At 34.1% G+C, this 20068-nt stretch overlaps 1 protein-coding gene across 3 annotated transcripts in view; it reads right to left on the bottom strand.

Annotated features, from left to right (window-relative positions):
• Nucleotides 1-20068, bottom strand: part of LOC145681277 (uncharacterized) — a 39485-nt gene that overhangs the window by 7105 nt on the left and 12312 nt on the right. The window lies entirely within an intron of this gene.

Here is a 20068-nt window from a genome sequence, read left to right as displayed (position 1 = left end):
ATATAGGGTATGTCACGAGTGAATTACATCAGGGGGGTAAAATTTGGTATATAAAATATTTACTAAAAAGCAGTGGGGAACTGCCCTACACTTTACAGAATAAATGCGATCAACTTCGTCTTTCTAATATATAAAATTAGCATATGACATAAAATCAATATATAATTTACAGACATTCATCACAAATTATCTGATATCGTTTAGTAATAGAAATTTTGCTAGTGTAGAAAAAAAATATTTTCATGCCGGTGTCAAGATATATTATTCAGTTTTAACGCAAATTCTTATAGGCTTCTTTAATATTTTAACATGTGGAACTGCAGAAGCTGTTGAGGCATACGGTTTGAGAAATCTTTTCAGGCAAGCAAAGTATTTTTATAATTTCTCTTCTAAATAACACTATTTTCCCATTCCTCGGGCATTTTTTAAACTTAAGTGGAGTATTCTAATTCTTGGGAAAAATATGTCAAACAACAAGATTCTCTTCGTACCTTATTCACATTTACATTACATGTTCCATTCACAAGTTACAACAGTTCCAATTGTACGGGACAAAACTTTGTGTGCACTTGTTATTAAGAAAATCTACGAAATTTTAAGTTTCGTACATGATAGAACAATTTGAAGTACACGCTAAAGAGAGTAGAAATACATACCATATACGCAATATTGTGATGAATACTTAATATTTACAAACCCTATAAAGAAGAAACTAGAAAAGGGGTTTACACTTAAAGTAAAATTAAATATATTTTCTTTACCCGCCTTTACAAACACCTTAAAATGGTATATATTTCATTGATATAATCTGAGTTCAAGTTTTGTTTTCTTTGCAAAGATGCGTCGTGAAACAGGTGAACATTTCATTCCAATAACAACTAAGATCGAAAACCTGCTGAGATTCTGAACCGGAGGACAATGCACATTAGTTTACCCCCGGTGTATTTACTGGCCGATCTGTGAAATTCAAAAATTTAAATTATGCATTCTTTTTTTTGTATGTTTTGTTGCAGAAGTGGCACCATCGTAACCAAGTGTGCCTTTCCTGTCCACAAGCAAATACAGTTAAAGAACTTGTTATGCATACGTTCGTGAAAGTAACAATGAAGCATGAAAAGAGTTAAATATTTGCTACAGCCCTGTCACCATTTGAAATTGTGATAGTAATTTATAATGTGTAATTTTAGATGCAAATATTGAACAGTGAAGAAAATAGAAAATATTCTTCACCGTTAAACATTAATATAAATTTAGGAAAATAAGAAATTCACCTTATGATTATTCGAATCCGAAGTCTGAGAGGTTTCCATGTACAATTTTGCCATGTCTACGTAAAACAGCCAGAAGTGTGCTGCAAACACATGTTCCTATCTTCTGGTAGCACAAAAGAACTTCCCATATTCATAGATCCACATTTTCAGTTCATTAGGGACCCAAATAAGAATATGGACCTGCTGGTTCAATTTAGTCAATGCTGTGCCTTATTATTTTACTCGTTGGCAAGACGTCTCTTTTGATATAATGCTAGTCTAAGGAATTTCATATCTTACCCAGCTATCTTTGTATGATGCACGACGAATAGAAGCTTAAAATACATATAACATCTGCACAGGTAATGAAATTAAAATTATTTTTCTTTTCCTGGCTCAAAGAAATTAATATATACAAGGAAACTACCTACTTCACATCAGATGTGACCAATAAATTGACATATCTATTTCGTCCGAGATCGATTTCGGTACAGTTACATTCAGCGACTCAGATACGATGGTAAATTGAAGCTCTCATAGTATATATATATATATATATATATATATATATATATATATATATATATATATAGTGTTACTTAAGTGAAAATCAAATAAAATAAAAAAAATACAAAACAAATTTTGAAATTTCTATTTCTTTCCCTTACTAATGGTATCTCGCCATTGCGGAAACATGCGATGTTTCAGCATTCATGTTGTCTATATATTTATTTATCCGCAGAATTTTATACATAACTAAGCCAATTGACTGAAATTGAAAAAATACAAATGAAGATAAAAACGAAAACAAAACACAAAATACAAATAAAAATGCACACCTTTAAATTTACAATTATCTCTAACTTTGTTCCAAAGTTTCGTCCAGAAGTAAAAATATAAAATGCTGTTAGCAATGTATTGTACACATGCGCTAGCCTGCAAAACAAGAAGCCCTTTAAAATTGGTAACTGAGGTGTCTCGTTAGCAAATCAAGAGAGGGAACTCGCCGGGAAGGAACTCGAAAGTTAGTCTGTGATAATAGAAATTCACAATCAATATTACTACTGTTAATTTTATATAAGTAAAGTCTGCAGCACGGCAACGTTTCTCTGGGGTACATAAATCCATTAGAGGCATTATTTCCTATCTTGAGAAGTAACGTAATTTGTGAATTTTAATTAGAACTATGTCTATAAAGAACTTTAAGACCCAGTCAATGCGTGAGAGATTAGTAGGTAAGGTCATATTCCATACAAGTAAATTATACTCAATGATTCGCTAAACAACATACTTATAAAACAATGGAAGAGTAGGGAGACTGTATTCTACGAAATCTAAAAAGTAGAAAAAGTAACTTCATAGCTTTGGATGAGATCGAAGAGATTTTATCGGTAATGGAGAGAATCTCATCGAAGAGATTTTCATGATCTTCTTGAGACAAGATACGTTTTATACACATTTTGTCGACATTGTAAGTCTGAAGAAGTAGATTCGCTTTTTAAAAGATAGAAAGGGTAGAACATTTGTTGGAGTAAATTCCAGTTAGTATAGGAGATATGTAGCATGTCTACATCAGCCTGCAATACAGAATCATCTTTTGCAGAGATAAATTAAAGATTTTACAGTCATCAGCTAAAGGCAGTATCTTTGATGAAGGAGACGAAAAAATGATCGTGAATATACAACAAGAACAAAAGTGGACACAGCACGCTCCTTTGGGGGACTATGGATAAGACGGGCCTACACGGAGATAGGGATCCAGGAAGACTAACGCCTTGTTCGCTTCCTAAGTGATAACAATCTTGTAAGGAGAGGATCTGTCCATGAATATTATATTTAGTGGGAAGTATGAAAAGATAAATATAAATTTTTAACAAATTTAGGGAGAAAGACGCCGTGGCTTATTCACAGACACTTCCGATTATTTTCTCTTTCTTGTTGCTGTAATAATTACTAGCAACTTCTGCGCTGATTAACACAAAAGCTACTAATATACTTTCTGAAATAAATTTTCATTAAAACTAGATTCATACCCACTTAGCTAACTTTTACCCTTGTTCTATTTCCAAATATTTCCAATTCATTTCTTTTATTCATATTTCTTATTTGCACACATAAGGCAAGATTTTAAGGTTGGTTTGGTCCTTGCGACGTACATTTTGGTCAAAATAAGGAGAAGGCAGTGCATCTTATTCAGAGATGTTTTCAAATTGTTTTCCTTTTTACTGTACGGATCAAAAACTTCCGCATCCAATGCCACAAACGCACTGTCATACATCTTATAGTAATTTATTTTTATTTTATTTATTTTTGCAGATTTAGATAACAAAAGCCACCACGTGTTTGCATTAATTTTCGTGCCTCAAGAATACGACAAAGTTCTTTCTTTCCTTGGTTTGTCCGCTTACTTGTGACTAAGTAAGAATTTTTATACTTTCGGCGTGAGAAGTTTCTTTCTAGCACTGGTCCTGATAGGTTTAGCACATGAAAATTGAAAGATTTGTCTTGTGGTTTGTAAAGAAATGGATCTCGTAACAAATGTGAAATATGAGTACCTGATAAAAAGCAAAATCAGTATCATCAGAAATATCGATGTAACACTACCACTACTAATACTACTAGTATTAATATGAGAAGAAGAAGATAGAAGACTTGATTAAGTTAAAATATTTGGCAAAGAGTTAAAGAGAATGAAATGAACGAGAAGAAAGCTAGATTAATGGAGAAAAATCGGTGTAGTGTTATTTACAAAACGTTTTATCGTTATATTTAAAGACCAATCATTCTTCAATAGTAAGTTTAATATTAAAACTCAGATTCAGAGAAATACACATTACTCATTCAGGGTGCAGAACAATTTCCTGTGCTTTTGCGTAATGTGGCAGTCTCATATTCAAATTTGCAAAAAAAGCTTGATTTCTCGAATCCTAAATGTCTTCTGCCTTGAATAAAATAACAACTAATTGAATATATCAGAACATTCTGAATTTACCACGATTAGCCACCTTCCTTTATAGGAAGACCAATTCGATTAGAGACATCTTGTGGAAAAATTTTCTTGTTCATACCAACATTCAAGGCAATGTTAAAGACAAGCGAGGAGTAGGAAGAACATAACTGTTCAATGATACGAAAAATAGAAGAAAATGTGGAAGTTAAAGCAGGAAGCTCTAAATCGAGAAACTTGAAAGAAATATTTGCAGATCCAAATCTGAAATCTATCTACCTATCAATCTATCTATATAGGGTGGCCCATTTTAAGGTCTTCAAGGAAATATCTCGAAAACGGTTGAACATTAATGAACTCATTAAAAACTCAAATAGAAAATACCATGGGGCAAATCGAATAGTGATGTCGCGGTGACCCTCCAGGGCCGCTCTTCAAGGGTAGCCGGGGCCCAACTTTAAAATTTTAAATGGAAACATAAGGGAGTGACCCCTCGTTCGATAGACCTTTTAAAACTAAAAAGCGATGTGGCAAAAGATTTTTCATATAGGTAACCATATTCAAAATGGTCGCCAAGATGTTACCTGTATCAGATAGAAGTCCAGTAGCACTAATATGAGGATGGTAGAACATAAATGAACCAAACAAGAAAGCCATGGGCTAAATCCAATGATGTCGCTGTTCCCCCCAGGACCACCTTTAAGGGGGCCCAGGCCCAAGTTAGAAATTTTAAACGAAAATATGGGTCAAGTGATAACTCGTTCGATAGATCTTCACACACTAAACAGCGCTGTGGCAAAAGGTTGTTCATATGGGTTACTGTTTTCAAAATGGCCACCAAGACATGGTGCCTGTATCAGATAAAACGTACAGTACCACTAATATGAAAACGGTACAAGATAATAACTGATAAACAGAATAAAACTCCTATAGAAAATCACAGAGGGTATTTATCATTCCAGGCCTTGAAAATGTTGCAACAGAGAAGAAGATAAATAGAGTAAAAGTGCTATAATGCAAAGGAGGATATCTATTTCCTAGAAAATCATCGTTCCAACGTCCTCCGTAAGTGGGTGAAGCAGGACGGGAAGAAACGGTGAAATTGCAAATGAGAACCTTAGCTTTTGCAAATTGTATCTATACATCAAAATTATTTGAAATGTGTTTTTATAACAGATAGTTGACTCTAATGGAAAACTAGGTAAAATTCTGGTTAAATGGTATCTTCTATTTTCATTGCAGAGAATGATTTGTTCAAAAATGAATCAACTAAAATGCGAAACCAATTTGTTGAACAACCCAAGTTTAGAACAACGTGTACAAACGTTGGTCTTGTTCAAAAGTTGTGTGCACAATATTGATTCATTACAGTGCCAGTCACTTGTACACCCAAGTGTTTCAGATAAACTATATCTATTGCAAGTAAACGTAGGGTTCTCATTTGAGATTTTCACATTCATTTGCGCTTGGAGGGAGATCGGAAAGATAATTTTCTAAAAACTAGATTTCCTCCTTAGCAGTATGTCCCTTGTACTTTAATAATCTTTTTCTCAGTTGGATTATTCTCGCTGCGTGGAATGATAAATACCCTCTGTGATTTCCTATATGAGTTTTAGCCTGTTTATTTATCTCCAATTTTTTTTTATATTAGAGGTACTGGACGTTTTATCTGATACAGGCACTATGTTTCGGCGGCCATTTTGAATAAGATGACAATAGGAAAAATCTTTTGCCGCAACACCTTTTAGCTTTTAAAGATCCATCGAAAAGATCCATCGAAAGAGATATCACTTCACTTATGTTTTTTCCATTGACAATTTTGAAGTTGGGTCTAGGCCCCCATGAAAGGCGGCCCTGGGGGTTACCACATCATTCGACGTGCTTTAAGTCATTTTCCAGTTTCACTTTTAGTTCTGTTCATTAATCTCTAACCACTTTCATATTAGTGGTACTAGACGCCAATCTGATATAGGTGTCACATCTTAGTGACTGTTTTGAATACGGCAACCGATATGAAAAATCTTTCGTCACAATTCTGTTTAGCGTTTGAAGATCTATCGAACGAGATATCACTAGCAGTATGTTATAAATTAAAAATTTAAAGTTGGGCCCTGGGCCCCCATGAAGGAGTGAAACAATGAATTCACTCGGGTGTCCCCTAAGGGGGGCAGATGGGGGCAACTTGAAAAGTTTAAGTGGGACCCCAGGTTTTAGTGCAGATCAGATGCTACATGGAAAACTACGTAACTTTCATCTGCAACATGTTTCTTTTGCTCGATAGATGGTACTATAATCGTAAAATCTCTGTTGTATTGAGCAACGCAACAGAAATGTCAGGACAGTGGAATATCTCGAGAAATACGCATCTGGGCATGAAACTAAACAAAACTATTTAGGTCTATTGTTTGATCCGTAAGATGCGTGTGTGCAAATGAAAACACCTGGATACACCTTAGTGGGACAGAGGGGGTAATTTAGAAATAGGACGCTGTAATTGTGATTGCAGGTTCAGATGGAAAGCACACAAATATACAACTTATATCTGAAAAGTTCTCTTGTGTTCTTGAGAGATGACACTGCAGTGGCAAAACTATGTTTTGTCGCTGTAATGCACGAAATGCGCTTCCGATCAAAAGATACAAAAAGACATGCCGTATTGTTATCGGAAATATTTTATTCTAGTCACCTTAGAAGAAAATGATCAAAGAAACAACTAAAGTTTAAAATTAAACATTCATATTGAAGTGGAAAGGCCTAATGTGTACATCAGATATAGTAACGGGCGGTAAATTAACTACTTGTAGTGCTACACAGTTACAGCTACGTGAACGTACCGGAGTAGCTGTATTTTCCCTCCTGATTCTATTTTGTCGGTGTATTATCTCGCCTCTCACCGCAGGGGTACTTGTTGGTGCCTACGATATTCGCCAGTAACCATTGTTATAGTAAGTGCTCAAATTGCGCACCTTTTTTCGATTTGACAATTCCCTATTCGATGATAGAATCCATCTACAGCAGCCCTAATGATATTGGGTTCAATGAGTGCAATTTCGTCAATAATGCCTTGCCGTAGCTCATCTAGGTTGGTAGGCTTCCTTTCGTACACGCGATTCTTTAAATGTCCCAGAGAAAATAGTTAAGTGGCAACAAGTCAGGAGAACGAGCTGGCCACTCAATTTCACCTGTTCTGCCAATTCACCTGTGGGGGAATTTCTCGTTTGCATCATAGTGCGGGCCCGCACCATCTTGGTGGAACCACGTTTCGGCTAATTTATCCACTACAATATCTCTAATTGCTGAAGTACGACGTTCCGCAGCATGTCTTCATACTTCCCAGCATTCAAATTCCCGTCAATGAAAAATGGTTCAACTATGGAAGTGTTCGTCACTCCCGCCCAGACGTTCAATTTTTGAGGGTATTGGGCATGTGCTTCAACCGATCAATGAGGATCGTTGTCAGCCCAAAATCTACAGTAATGTTAAGGTTAAGGTAAGGTAACCGGTTAATTCCAAAGTGGCTTTGTCTGAAAAAACAATTCTAGTGAGAAAGTTAGCATCGTCATCAATGCACCTCATCATCTGTTCACAAAATTCCATACGAAGGTCGAAGCCATCTTCATTTAACTCATGTATCAAATGAATTTTGTACGGGTGGAACTTGATTGCCTTCAAAGTTCTGTGGACAGCCATGCGACTGATAACATGTTGTTGAGCACCTTTACGGGTACAAAGATGATTTTCAAATAAGGAGAATACAACGTCAAGCTGTTTTTCGGCAGTAGCCGATGACTTTGGTCGCCCAGGAATTCGAAGATTCTTTATACTTCCCGTTTCCTCGGAGCGCCGCACGGTGCGCTCGAAAGTCGACTTTGAAATGAGATCGTTTGAACAGTGAAATGTTTGGTTAAAGAGCACCCTAACTTCAGCATAGATCTTTGGCGATCATCCCATCCGCGTATCATCAAAATAATTATTCTGTCGTGCTCAGAAAGATTGGCCATGTCGTCAAGTAGTTAATATCTGTCCAGCACTTCGAGATAACCACAATTTGACTTAACCACAATTGGATTCAGAATAAGACTTCGTGATAAGGATGTCTAGCAGGATTTTGATTCTCACTTATTCCACACTACTCGCTACTGTCTCTCAGCCGTAATAGACCATTACGAGGTAAATAACCAATTTTGCACTGATGAAAACTGTTGTGCAGTGCCTTCCATGCAAAACTAAATCGAAGAAGGCATACCGAGGCTAGTCCGCAAGAAACTAAACAGCAACAACAAACACAATTACCAGCTCTATTTCGTTATTTGACATGCACGTCGATGACCAACGTTGCTTCGATATAAAAACAGCTCTTTTGGCAAGTAGGGTAGTATCATGATGGTTTGATTTGATTTTAATACCTCCGTTTCGCGGAGAACTATTTTAGCCTAATGGCCTCATTCTTGGGGGCACAACTTTTAATTTGAAATATTGCGTGTGTCTTAAATTCCAACATTTCTGTGCACTTTGAAAGGAATATTTAGTTGTTGCGATTCAGTCATGGGCGCCCTAAGGCTTTTTCCTAGGAGAGTGAAGCACGATGTTTCAGAAGACGGGGGCAGGGGAAACTACTATTAAAAACGTAATTGTGCACAATGAGTCCTCACATGTGGAGATAGTTTAACAAAATCAGGGTCAATTTAAATTCCAGAGAGATAAATTGCTCCATAATTCCGTATTTGTCAACGCTCATAATTACATGATTACAGCTTGCACTAACTGTAAGTGCAATAAAACAATTCAAATAGAAGTTCGGTAGGTATACAGTATTTGTATCTCTTGCTCGAAAGTACATTTCATGCGTTACTCGATAAAACAGCTTTTTGATATTAAATTGTCACCTATCAAGAACACAAAACATTTCCAACAACGATTATGTCGATTTTGTGTACAGCAATTGAATCTACGGTACCAATTGGAGGTTCCCATGTCATATTTCCAAGTGCGCCCCCCACCCACCTCCTCTAGGGGTTGACCAAGTCCATTCATTTGCACACACACGCTTTAGGGATCAAACATATTAGAACCATATATTTTTGTTTAATTTCATGCCCAGATGCGTATTTCTCCAGATGTTCCACTGACCCGACATTTCTGTTGCGTTGCTCGATAAGAGATTTTGCGATTACAGTGTCATCTATCGAGTAAACAAACAAATATGTTGCAGATGTTGCATAAATGTATTTGTGTATGTAGCATCTGAATCTCCATTAAAACCTGAGGTCCCATTTAAACTTTCAAGCTGCCCATCTCTGCCCCCTTATGGGGCGCCGAAGAGCATTGATTTGCACACAATCGATCAAATTGAAATCGAACAAATACTTGACACGTATTTTGTTATATCATGCTCGCACGTGTATTTCTCGAGATATTTTCCTGTCCCGATCTTTCTGCACAGTTTTTTTTGCGATTACAGTGCCATCTGTCAAGGATACACAAAAATGTTTCCAGTAAAAGTTACATGTTCTTGTGTGTAGCATTTGAATCTGCACTAAAAACTGGTGGGTGCCATTTAAGCTTTTTAAGTTGCCCCCATCTGCCCCCCTTAGGGTGCACCCGGGTGAATTCATTGTTCCACCCTGAAGTAGAATTTAAAAATATATTTGCCACGTGGTTTTGTATTTCATAGTACGTGTATTTTTCGAGATATTCCAACGTCCTGATCTTTTTGTGACACTCTGTATATATATACAGTATGGCGCTAAATTTGTTGCAGAAAAGCAGAGGAGTGATTTCTGGGAGTAAAACAAACAAAAAAGTTCCAATAAACGTAGGGGGAAAACCCCACCGTTTACGTGTTATAGGCTGCCGAAAACATGAAAAAATGAATTCTAAAGGTCCATAGCTCCAAAGCTATTGGATCTACTGTAGTCGGGTCAAGACTTCACTTAGGAGCTAGTATGTGCTCTATTCAAAAATACATGTTTCAGAATAGTAAGGTACTCATGCTACAATTTTTATGGAGGTAGTTGGAGAGTACTTTATATCATAGGCCCGTAATCAAACTCCCTTTAGAAATATTGTTGTGGAAGCACCTCAGGATTCTGAAACACGCACTTTTGAATAGTGCATATACTAGTTCTTAAGTGAAGTCTTGACTCGACTACAGTAGGTCTCATAGTTTTGGAGCTCGGAACATTTAAAATTAATTTTTGTTTTTGTTTTTCACAGCCTATAACAAGTAAACGATGGGGTTTTCGCCCTATGTTTATTGGAACTTTTTTGTTTGTTTCACTTTCAGGAATCACTCCTCTGCTTCTGTACAAGGAATATAGCGCCATACTATATATATATATATATATATATATATATATATATATATATATATATATATATAGAGAGAGAGAGAGAGAGAGAGAGAGAGAGAGAGAGAGTGAGAGTGTTCGAAGTGGAGAAAAACCAGAGGTAGTATGTTTTATTGATTTTGGTTCAACATACCGACTATTTAAATATTGTCTTGATCACTGAAAAACCAGAGGCGGTATGGCATACCACCGCATACCGTCTCACTTCGACCACAGTATATATATATATTCGTTGTCCCATGGCGAGCTAAAGTTAGAATACTTAATAATAAACCATACGCGTTCCAGTCGTGAAATTTACTATGTACTTATAACAGTAATTACTCGTTCCAGCTGGAAAGTATAAGGGTAATACTGTCTTTGAATTTACATGTTCTACACGCTCAATTAGCTATTAATAAATCCATCGACTTGCTATCTATAAAATGTGAATAACCAACATCTTTAGAAATTAGCTTAAAATATACCAACAAAGGGAGATTTGCAACCGAAATATAGATAAGAAAATTAACAGTAGATATTACTCATCACGCTTGGAACGTGCAAAGTTAGTTTTGTGTTACTGTTGAATATTGCAGCATTTTAATAACTGTCACATAGAAAGAAAATACTTAAAAAAATGTGAAACATATTGCACATTAATGATTAACAAACAAACAAAAAACCTTATGTTTGAATGTAGAGTAAGTAACGAATATTCAAACAAGGCTCTGTGCGACTAGACAAGTTTGGTCAACTAAATTATTAAGTTGATTTGGTGCGCAATAAACCTAAAAATTAATGGAATATCTACTGTTTAGAATTTTAAATCAATATATATTTTTTAAAAAAAATATCGCAAGTTTATATGCCATGAAGGAATATGGATTATTTACGTAGTATGTGTATCCAAGACTGCATAGGTCAATAAGAACTTCACCCGTGATACACACTCCATTTCGTACACGATCCGCTAAGAACACTATTTATTTCAACTCTCTATGAACCACTACGACCTATCACACTTCACAACCTCTGTGATCTATCCCCGCCTACTGTGGTTAACGTCTAAACAACGCTTGCTGTAAAAGACAATTTATGTATATTTTATTGAGCTAAATATAATACATCACTAAATTGAACTTTACGTGGTGAAAGGAGGAGAATACAGAGAAGGTTGATCTTGTGTTGTTAATCAGTGTCAATCCCTATGGTCAATCACTTGAACGTTCACTTCATACACAGTAAGAGTAGATCACAAAATTAAGATAAATGCGAAGTTCAACATTTGTTATTGCTAGCCTAAACACAAGAGAGACAAGAATGTTTGAAGCACAGTTCTAGTGATATTGAAGTGAGGAAATTATTTCCTACACAAGTCAGGCACTGCAGTTGAAAATCCTAGATATCTTTATTCTACTTGGTTCCCTTTTCACCGAACTTAAAAAGTTCGTTACTGAATTTTCTATGTTTGTCTGTCTGTCTGTTATTTGCGACTTTTTCAAATTTGTCTTCCGTTCCACAGAGCCCTAAAAATTATCTGAGAAAGTGATGGAATTTTTTGCGTCACTCTTACCGTTCCTGAGATAATGGTCAAAAAATGGTCTGTTTCCGGAGATTTAAAGCCATATCTCGGGAACCCTAAGTTATAGAGATGATATTGGTGTTGATCAATACCTAAGAGGATGGTGAAACTTTTGATACCGGATAGTAATCGGTGGCCACTGGGCACTGGCTACTATCGGTACCAAAATATTTACCATCCTTTTGGGTATTAATCAGGGTGGAAAAAAGTCGATTTTTTTAAAAAAAAATCATTTTGCAGATTTTTTTTTATTTAAATTGATTGTTTTAAAAAATCAAATCTTTCTTCTCGTGTAATACAAGTCACGAACTGAAGATAAAACATTAGGAATTAATATTAAATGTTAGATATCTCATTTAAGTAAAAGTATTGGGCTTGAATTTTGAATTGATTGCCAGTCGTTAACTTATTCCAATCCCAAATAAAGATGCAAGAGTTCGGGGAAGAACATTTTTTTTTCGGGGGCCTCGGTTTCTTCAGCTTCGCTTGGGAAATTTTGGGCTTTTTTCCAAATTCAGCTTTAAATTGATAAAGCAGGTTTTGTTACCCTTCTCTACATTACAAAAGCTCATTTAAGTAGTAGTGGATGAGATAATAATAAAAAAACCTCGAAAATAAACATGAATTTCGAAAACATTATTCAAACAATTTTAATTCGTAACCCATTTTCAATATGAATCCCAAAAAATCAATTCATGTATATAGTAATTTGCAGTTAAGTTTTAACTTTCATATGCATTATAAGCAATATTTTTTATTATGAATTAAAAATACAAAAACAAGGAAAAACTGTTACATGACATACAGAATTTATTGTACTATGTGTGTGAGTTCAAACAAATAATACATCGGGAAAATAATAATATATTTACTGAACAAACGCACAAAACAAATTTAAGTTTCGACGCCGTAGCCTTCTCAAAAATAATATGTTCTTTTTTTCATTACGTATATTAAGTGGCTCAAGTGGTACAACGATGGCTTCGCATTCGGGAGGTCATGGGTTCGATTCCCGCTACCGACCATAATGACTAGGGTTTTCCAGTGTTTGCCTCAGTCCTACCACGCAAATGCCGGGATGGTAAATACTAAAACAGGCCCTGGCCGATACTTTCCCAAATCCTTTTCTTGTTGTTGTTAGATATCCAGTATAAATTAGCCTCTGAGCTGCATCTGGTGATTGTTAAATAAATAAATAAATAAATAAATATCATTCCCTTGTCAATCTCTTATAGCCTATAAGTTTATTATGTCTGACTTCCGAGACTTTCATAAACATTCGTGCTAGAGTATCAATGAAAAATAATCATTGTTTGATTATAATTCAACGTATTACTTTAAAAGACTGAAAAAAATGCAACCTTTGTATGGGACGCAAAAAAATCACCTAATTTTTTAATGCACCTATTGCTTCCGCCTTTGCTACCCCTACAGGCACTTCTTTGAAATGGAACAGAAATGTTGAAAATGTATTTTCTATTCATTTATTACGTACGTAATAATGTGTTAGTACCTATCAGGTGCTTCGGACCTGCAAAATCGGTAGTCTCAAATTCTGTAATGCACAGAAGTAGTAGGCCCCGTAGTTGGACCGAAAGAGGCACCTCTCAAAGGTGAACGACTTGGCCCGGGAACAATGACCTAGGGCCACCCCCTCTAAATTTTCTCAAGGGTACCTTGGCCCACCCCCTAAATTTTGGCAAGGGTACATAGGACCACACCTTTAAATTTTGGAAATTACCAAATTTAAAAATTGAGTATGATAGCCTAGGACCATGGTACGTACCTCTATCAGTATTGGGGGTCTTTCTTGTTCCCTTTTATGGGTAAAAAATTGCCAAAAAGTCAATTTTCAGGGGTTTGTGACCTAATTTATCCCCTTTGATGAGGTCTTATTACCCTATATGATTATATGGGCATATACAGGGGTCCATCCCCTTTCATAGGACATGGGTATGCTGATGCACCCCTTTAAAATTTTGGGAGGGGTATCTTGGCCCACCCCCTAAAGTTTAGAAATTGTAAAATTTCAATATTTGGTATAATATTATACGACCCTAATATAGACTATTATAAATTTGGGTGGTCCATCGCGTTCCCTTTTAGGGGTGCAAAATTCCCAAAATGTAAACGTAAGCAATACGTTGTACCACGTGTTTTGTTTTTGGCCCATTTTATCCCCTTTGATGAGGTCATATTACCTTATATGTTTATATGGTCATGTATAAAGTCCATTTCCTGTCATAAGACATAGGTACATTTGTGCACCACTTTAGGAATTTGGGAGAGGTACCTTGGCCGACCCTTAAATTTTAAAAATTGTTTAATATAAGCATTTGGTATTATAGCATAGGACATCAATATGTATCACTATAAGTTTGGGTGATCCATCACGTTCCCTTTCATGGCTAAAGAACTACCAACAATCGAATTTCGGAGGTTATTGACCCATTTTCTTTCATTTCATGAGGTCTTGTTACCTTATATGATTATATGGGCATGTATAGGGGTCTATTCTATTTCTCAAGATATAGATACATTGGTGCATCCGTTGAAAATTTTGAAGGAGTGCATTGACACCCACCTTATATTTTGCAAATTGCCAAATGTAAACATTTAATATAGTACTATAGGACCCTAATATGTATTAGTATAAATTTGCGTGGTCCATTTTTGTTTCCTTTTATGGATAAAAAATGTTAAAAATTCAAATTTCGGAGGTTATTGACCTCCTTTGATGTGGTTTTATTACCTCATATGAACACATGAATGTGTTCAGGTGACTATTTTCTTTTATAAGGCATGAGAACATCGATGCTTTCATCTTAAAATTTGGTAGAGGTACATTGGCCCACCCTTAAAGTTAGGAAATTGCCCAATTTGGTATAGTGATATAGGTTCTTAACATATACCATTATAAATCTCATTCCCTTTCATGGGTAAAAATTACCAGAAATTAATATGACCACGTGTTCGATTATTGACTCAATTTATTCCTTTTGATACGGAGTTAGCACGTTATATGGGTATGTACAGTGGCTTATTACCTTTATATTTTTATGTTCCCTTTAAATTTTGTTGGAGTACATAGAACCAATCCTTAAATTTGGGAATTATCAAATAACAAAATTCGGTAAACGTTCTCTAAAACCCTTTGAAAAAAAGTTGGTGTCCCTCTTATGGCCAAATATTCAAATTTCGAAGGTAATTGACCTATTTTATCTTCTTTGATACGGCTTTATCGTTGAATGAGTACAAGATTTATTACTTTTTCATAAGACACAGGTGTATTTTTGTACTAATCTTAAATTTTAGGAAGCGGTACATTTCTTATTGTCATATCAATAATTGGTAGCTGTTCTTAAAATTGGGTGGTATCCCATTCTTTGGGTAAATTATTGTCAAATATTAGTATTATCACGTGGACAGTTATTGACCTATGATGGGATTAGGAGTGCAGGACATTGGTACATTGAAACTGTAGGATAATTTGAGAACTGTCAAATGAAATTACGTCATTAGTTTTGATTATTCCCGCCTATGGACCAAATATAAACGTAAGCAATACGGTGTACAACGTGATTGACTTTAATGAGGTAGTGTACAGGGATTCATTTCCTTGTTGTGATACTTCTTAAGTTTGAATGCACACTTCGAAAAAACGGTTCTGCTAAGGTAAGCAATTGACGGACATTATTGAACATATAATGATTTTGTTAATTTTAAGGTAGGTATATCGAGAGAGGTACGTAGGACTATTCTTTAAATTTGGGAACTGTGACAAACAGATATTTATACGTAAGGCGCGAAATTTGAAACAATACTATGAACTTTAGTCATAGCTCATAGTCTAAGATCATTGGTGGTGGGATATTTGCTCTTGAGCTTGAGAAATCTCATAGCTAACATTATTGAATCTTGTGACTTATTGTATGAAGGCAATACAGCATTGAAATTTAGTCACAAGAAGATGTAAAAAGACACAGGCAATATTATTGTTGATGCGATTTCGTTGGATGATCATTATCTTTCGTGCAATCTGATTGATTGATCACTATCTTTCACGCAATCTGATTGGTTGATGATTTTCAAATCCTAGCTGCATTCAGTTTTAAGTTTTATCTAACATTTATCGATTACTGTTTAAAAATCCAGGTTTGAACATTTTCGTTCAACATTTTGCACTCACTGATAAGTATGATCAAAAACGTTTATTTGTTAATCGAATAGTTAAAAACCGGATGAAGTTTGACGGTTAACGTGAAACAAAATTATTTGATTGAAAATGTTTTGTTTGAAATTTATGAAAATTTTTCATTTCACAATTTTTGAAATTAAAAAAATCTTTTTTTGAAAATTTTGCTCAGAAAATTTTTGCTTCAAGCCTTGTCGTTTCAAAATATTTGGTATTTTTTTGAATTTTTTTCGTTTCCAAATTTTTAGTCTGAAAAATTTTGATCAAATTTTATAGTTAAATATTTTTTTAAAATTGTTCAAAATTTTTTTTGAATTTTTTATTTGAAAATTTTGTATTTTGTTTGAAACATTTTGAAAGTTTTGTTTGAAATTTCTTCGTTTGACATTTTTTGTTTCGAAATTTGAATTTTTGTTCGAAAAATTTTGGTTTGAAAATTGTTCCATAAAAATTTTAAAAACTGTTTCAAAATTTAGTTTGAAAAAATTTTTAATTCTTTTCGATCGAAAATTTTTTTGAATTTTTTTCAATTTTCTGTTTGAAAAATTTTTGTTTAGAAATTTTTTTGACAATTGCTTTGACTAAATTTTCAAACAAAAATTTTTAGAACCGGAAAATCTTGAAAAAAATTAAAATTTATCGAACAATTTTCAAACTAAAATTCTTCGAACCAAAAAGTTCACACTAAAAAATCAAAATTTTTGAAATCAAAAAGTTTGAAACAAATTTTGCAAACTAAAATATTTTAATCAAAATTAAAACAAATTTTTTTCAAACAAAAATATTTGAAAGAAATTTTTTTAGTTAGAAAAAACTGTCAAATAATTTTGAGCAAAAATTTCAAATAAAAATTTAGAACTACAAAGGGAAAAAATTTCGAACGAAAACAAAAAAAATTTCGAACTAAAGTTTCAAACAAAAAATTTCAGAACCAGAAAATTTTGAAACTAAAATGATTTTTTAAAAAAAATTATCGAACAATTTTCTAACCAAACTTTTTTGAGCCAAAAAGTTCAAACAAAATTGGAACAAAAATTTTTCAAAGTAAAAATTTGGAAACGAAAAAATTATAAACAAAAAATTTTTCAAAAAAATTTGAAACAATCTGAAAAAATTTCCAAACAAAATTTTCAAACAAAAAATTTTGAAACGAAAAAAATTAAAAATATTCCAAACAAAAATTTTGAAACGAAAAATTTTCATAAAAAATTTCAAAAAAAAATTCAAACAAGTAATTTTACGTTCGACGGTTAACCGTCAAACTTCATCCGATTTTTAACTATTCGAATAACAAACGGTTTAGATCATATTTATCCGAGTGCAAAATGAACGAAAATGTTCAAACCAATATTTTTAAACAGTAATTGATAAATGTTAAACAAAACTTAAAACTGGATGCAGCAAAGATTTGAAAATCATCAACCAATCAGATTGCGTGAAAGATAGTGATCATCCAACCAAATCGCATTAACAATAACTTGGCCAGTGTCAGATTACATCACCTTGTGACTAAATTTTAGTGTTGTAGCATGTATTGCCTTTATACTATGAGTTATAAGATTCAATAAGGTTAACTATGAGATTTCTAAAGTTCAAGAACAAATGTCTCACCACCAATTATCTTAGACTATGAGCTGTGACTAAAGTTCAAAGTATTGTCTGAAATTTCGCAGCTTATGCATAAAATTCTGTTTATCATAATTCCCAAATTCAAAGAATGGTCCTACGTACCTCTCTCGATATATCTGTCTTAAAATTAACAATATCATTATATGTTTAATAAGGTCAATAATATCAGTCAATTATTTACCTTAGCAGAACCGCTTTTTCGAAGTGTGTACTCAAACTTAAGTACCACAACAAAGGAATTGAATCCGTGTACACTACCTCATCAAGGTCAATCACGTGGTACACCGTATTGCTTACGTTTATATTTGGTCCATAGGCGGGAATAATCAAAACTAATGACGTAATTTCATTTGACAGTTCTCAAATTATCCTACAAAGTTTCAATGTACCAATGTCCTGCACTCCTAATCCCATCATAGGTTAATAACTGACCACGTGATAATACTATTTGACAATGATTTACCCAAAGAATGGGGTACCACCCAATTTTAAGAACAGCTACCAATTATTGATATGACAATAAGAAATGTACCGCTCCTATAATTTAAGATTAGTACAAAAATACACCTGTGTCTTATGAAAAAGTAATAAATCCTGTACTCATTCAACGATAAAGCCGTATCAAAGAAGATAAAATAGGTCAATTACCTTCGAAATTTGAATATTTGGCCATAAGAGGGACACCAACTTTTTTCAAAGGGTCCTAGAAAATGTTTACGGAATTTTGTTATTTGATAATTCCCAAATTTAAGGAATGGTTCTTTGTACCCCGACAAAATTTAAAAGGGAACATAAAAATATAAAGGTAATAAACCACCGTACATACCCATATAACGTGCTAAATCCTTATCAAAGGGAATAAATTGAGTCAATAATCGAACACGTGGTCATATTAATTTCTGGTAATTTTTACCCATGAAACGGAACGAGATTTATAATGGTATATATTAAGAACCTATATCACTATATCAAATTGGGCAATTTCCTAACTTTACGGGTGGGCCAATCTACCTCTACCAAATTTTTAAGATGTAAGCATCGATGTTCTCATGCCTTATAAAAGAAAACAGACCTCTGAACATATTCATTTGTTCATATGAGGTAATAAAACCGCATCAAAGGAGGTCAATAACCTCCGAAATTTGAATTTTTAACATTATCCATAAAAGGGAACAAAAATGGACCACCCAAATTTATGCTAATACATATTAGGGTTCTATAGTATTATATTAAATGTTTACTTTTGGCAATTTTCAAAATATAAGGTGGGGGCCAATGTACTACTCCAAATTTTTCAACGGATGCAACAATGTGTCTACATCTTAAGAAAGAAAATAGACCTTAATACATGAATATATAATCATATAAGGTAATAAAACCTAATCAAATGAAAGAAAATGGGTCAATAACCTCCGAAATTTGATTTTTGGTAGTTCTTTACCCATGAATGGGAACGTGATGGATCACCCAAAGTTATAGTGATATATACTGATGTCCTATGCTATAATACCAAATGCTTACATTAAACAATTTCCAAAATTTAATGGGTGGGCCAAGGTACCCCTTCCAAATTTTTCAAGGGGTGCACTAATGTTCCTGTTTTATGATAGGGAATGGACCCCTATACATGACCATATAACGACATAAAGTAATAGGACTTCATCAAAAGGGGATCAATCGAGTCAAAAACCAAACACGTGGTACAACGTATTGCTTACGTTTATATTTTGTCAGTTTTTTAATGGACCACCCAAATTTTTCATGATATATGCTAGGGTCCAGTGCTATGGTACCAAATGTTTAAATTGGGCAATTTCCAAAATTTAGGGGTGGGCCAAGTACCCCTCCCCAAAATTTAAAGGGGTGCATTAATATACCCATGTCTTACGGAAGGGAATGGACCTAGTGATGGGTAAATTCCCGGGAAGATATTTTCGGGTATATTACCTGGAAATATTCCGGGAATTTATGTATAACCACAAAGAAAATTACATTCTGTTACTATATTATAATTTCAAAGTTAAATTCGTTTTTATATCACATTATATTTTTACTGTTGTACCCAGAGGAGTCTTTAAAATGTATATTCTGAACGATGTTATGTTATTTTATTACATTTAGAGATTACGCATA

Source organism: Thermobia domestica, chromosome 3 (genome assembly GCF_964235325.1).
Source record: "Thermobia domestica chromosome 3, izTheDome1.hap1.1, whole genome shotgun sequence".
Taxonomy (NCBI): domain Eukaryota; kingdom Metazoa; phylum Arthropoda; class Insecta; order Zygentoma; family Lepismatidae; genus Thermobia; species Thermobia domestica.
This window is presented reverse-complemented; position numbering and strand designations above follow the sequence as displayed.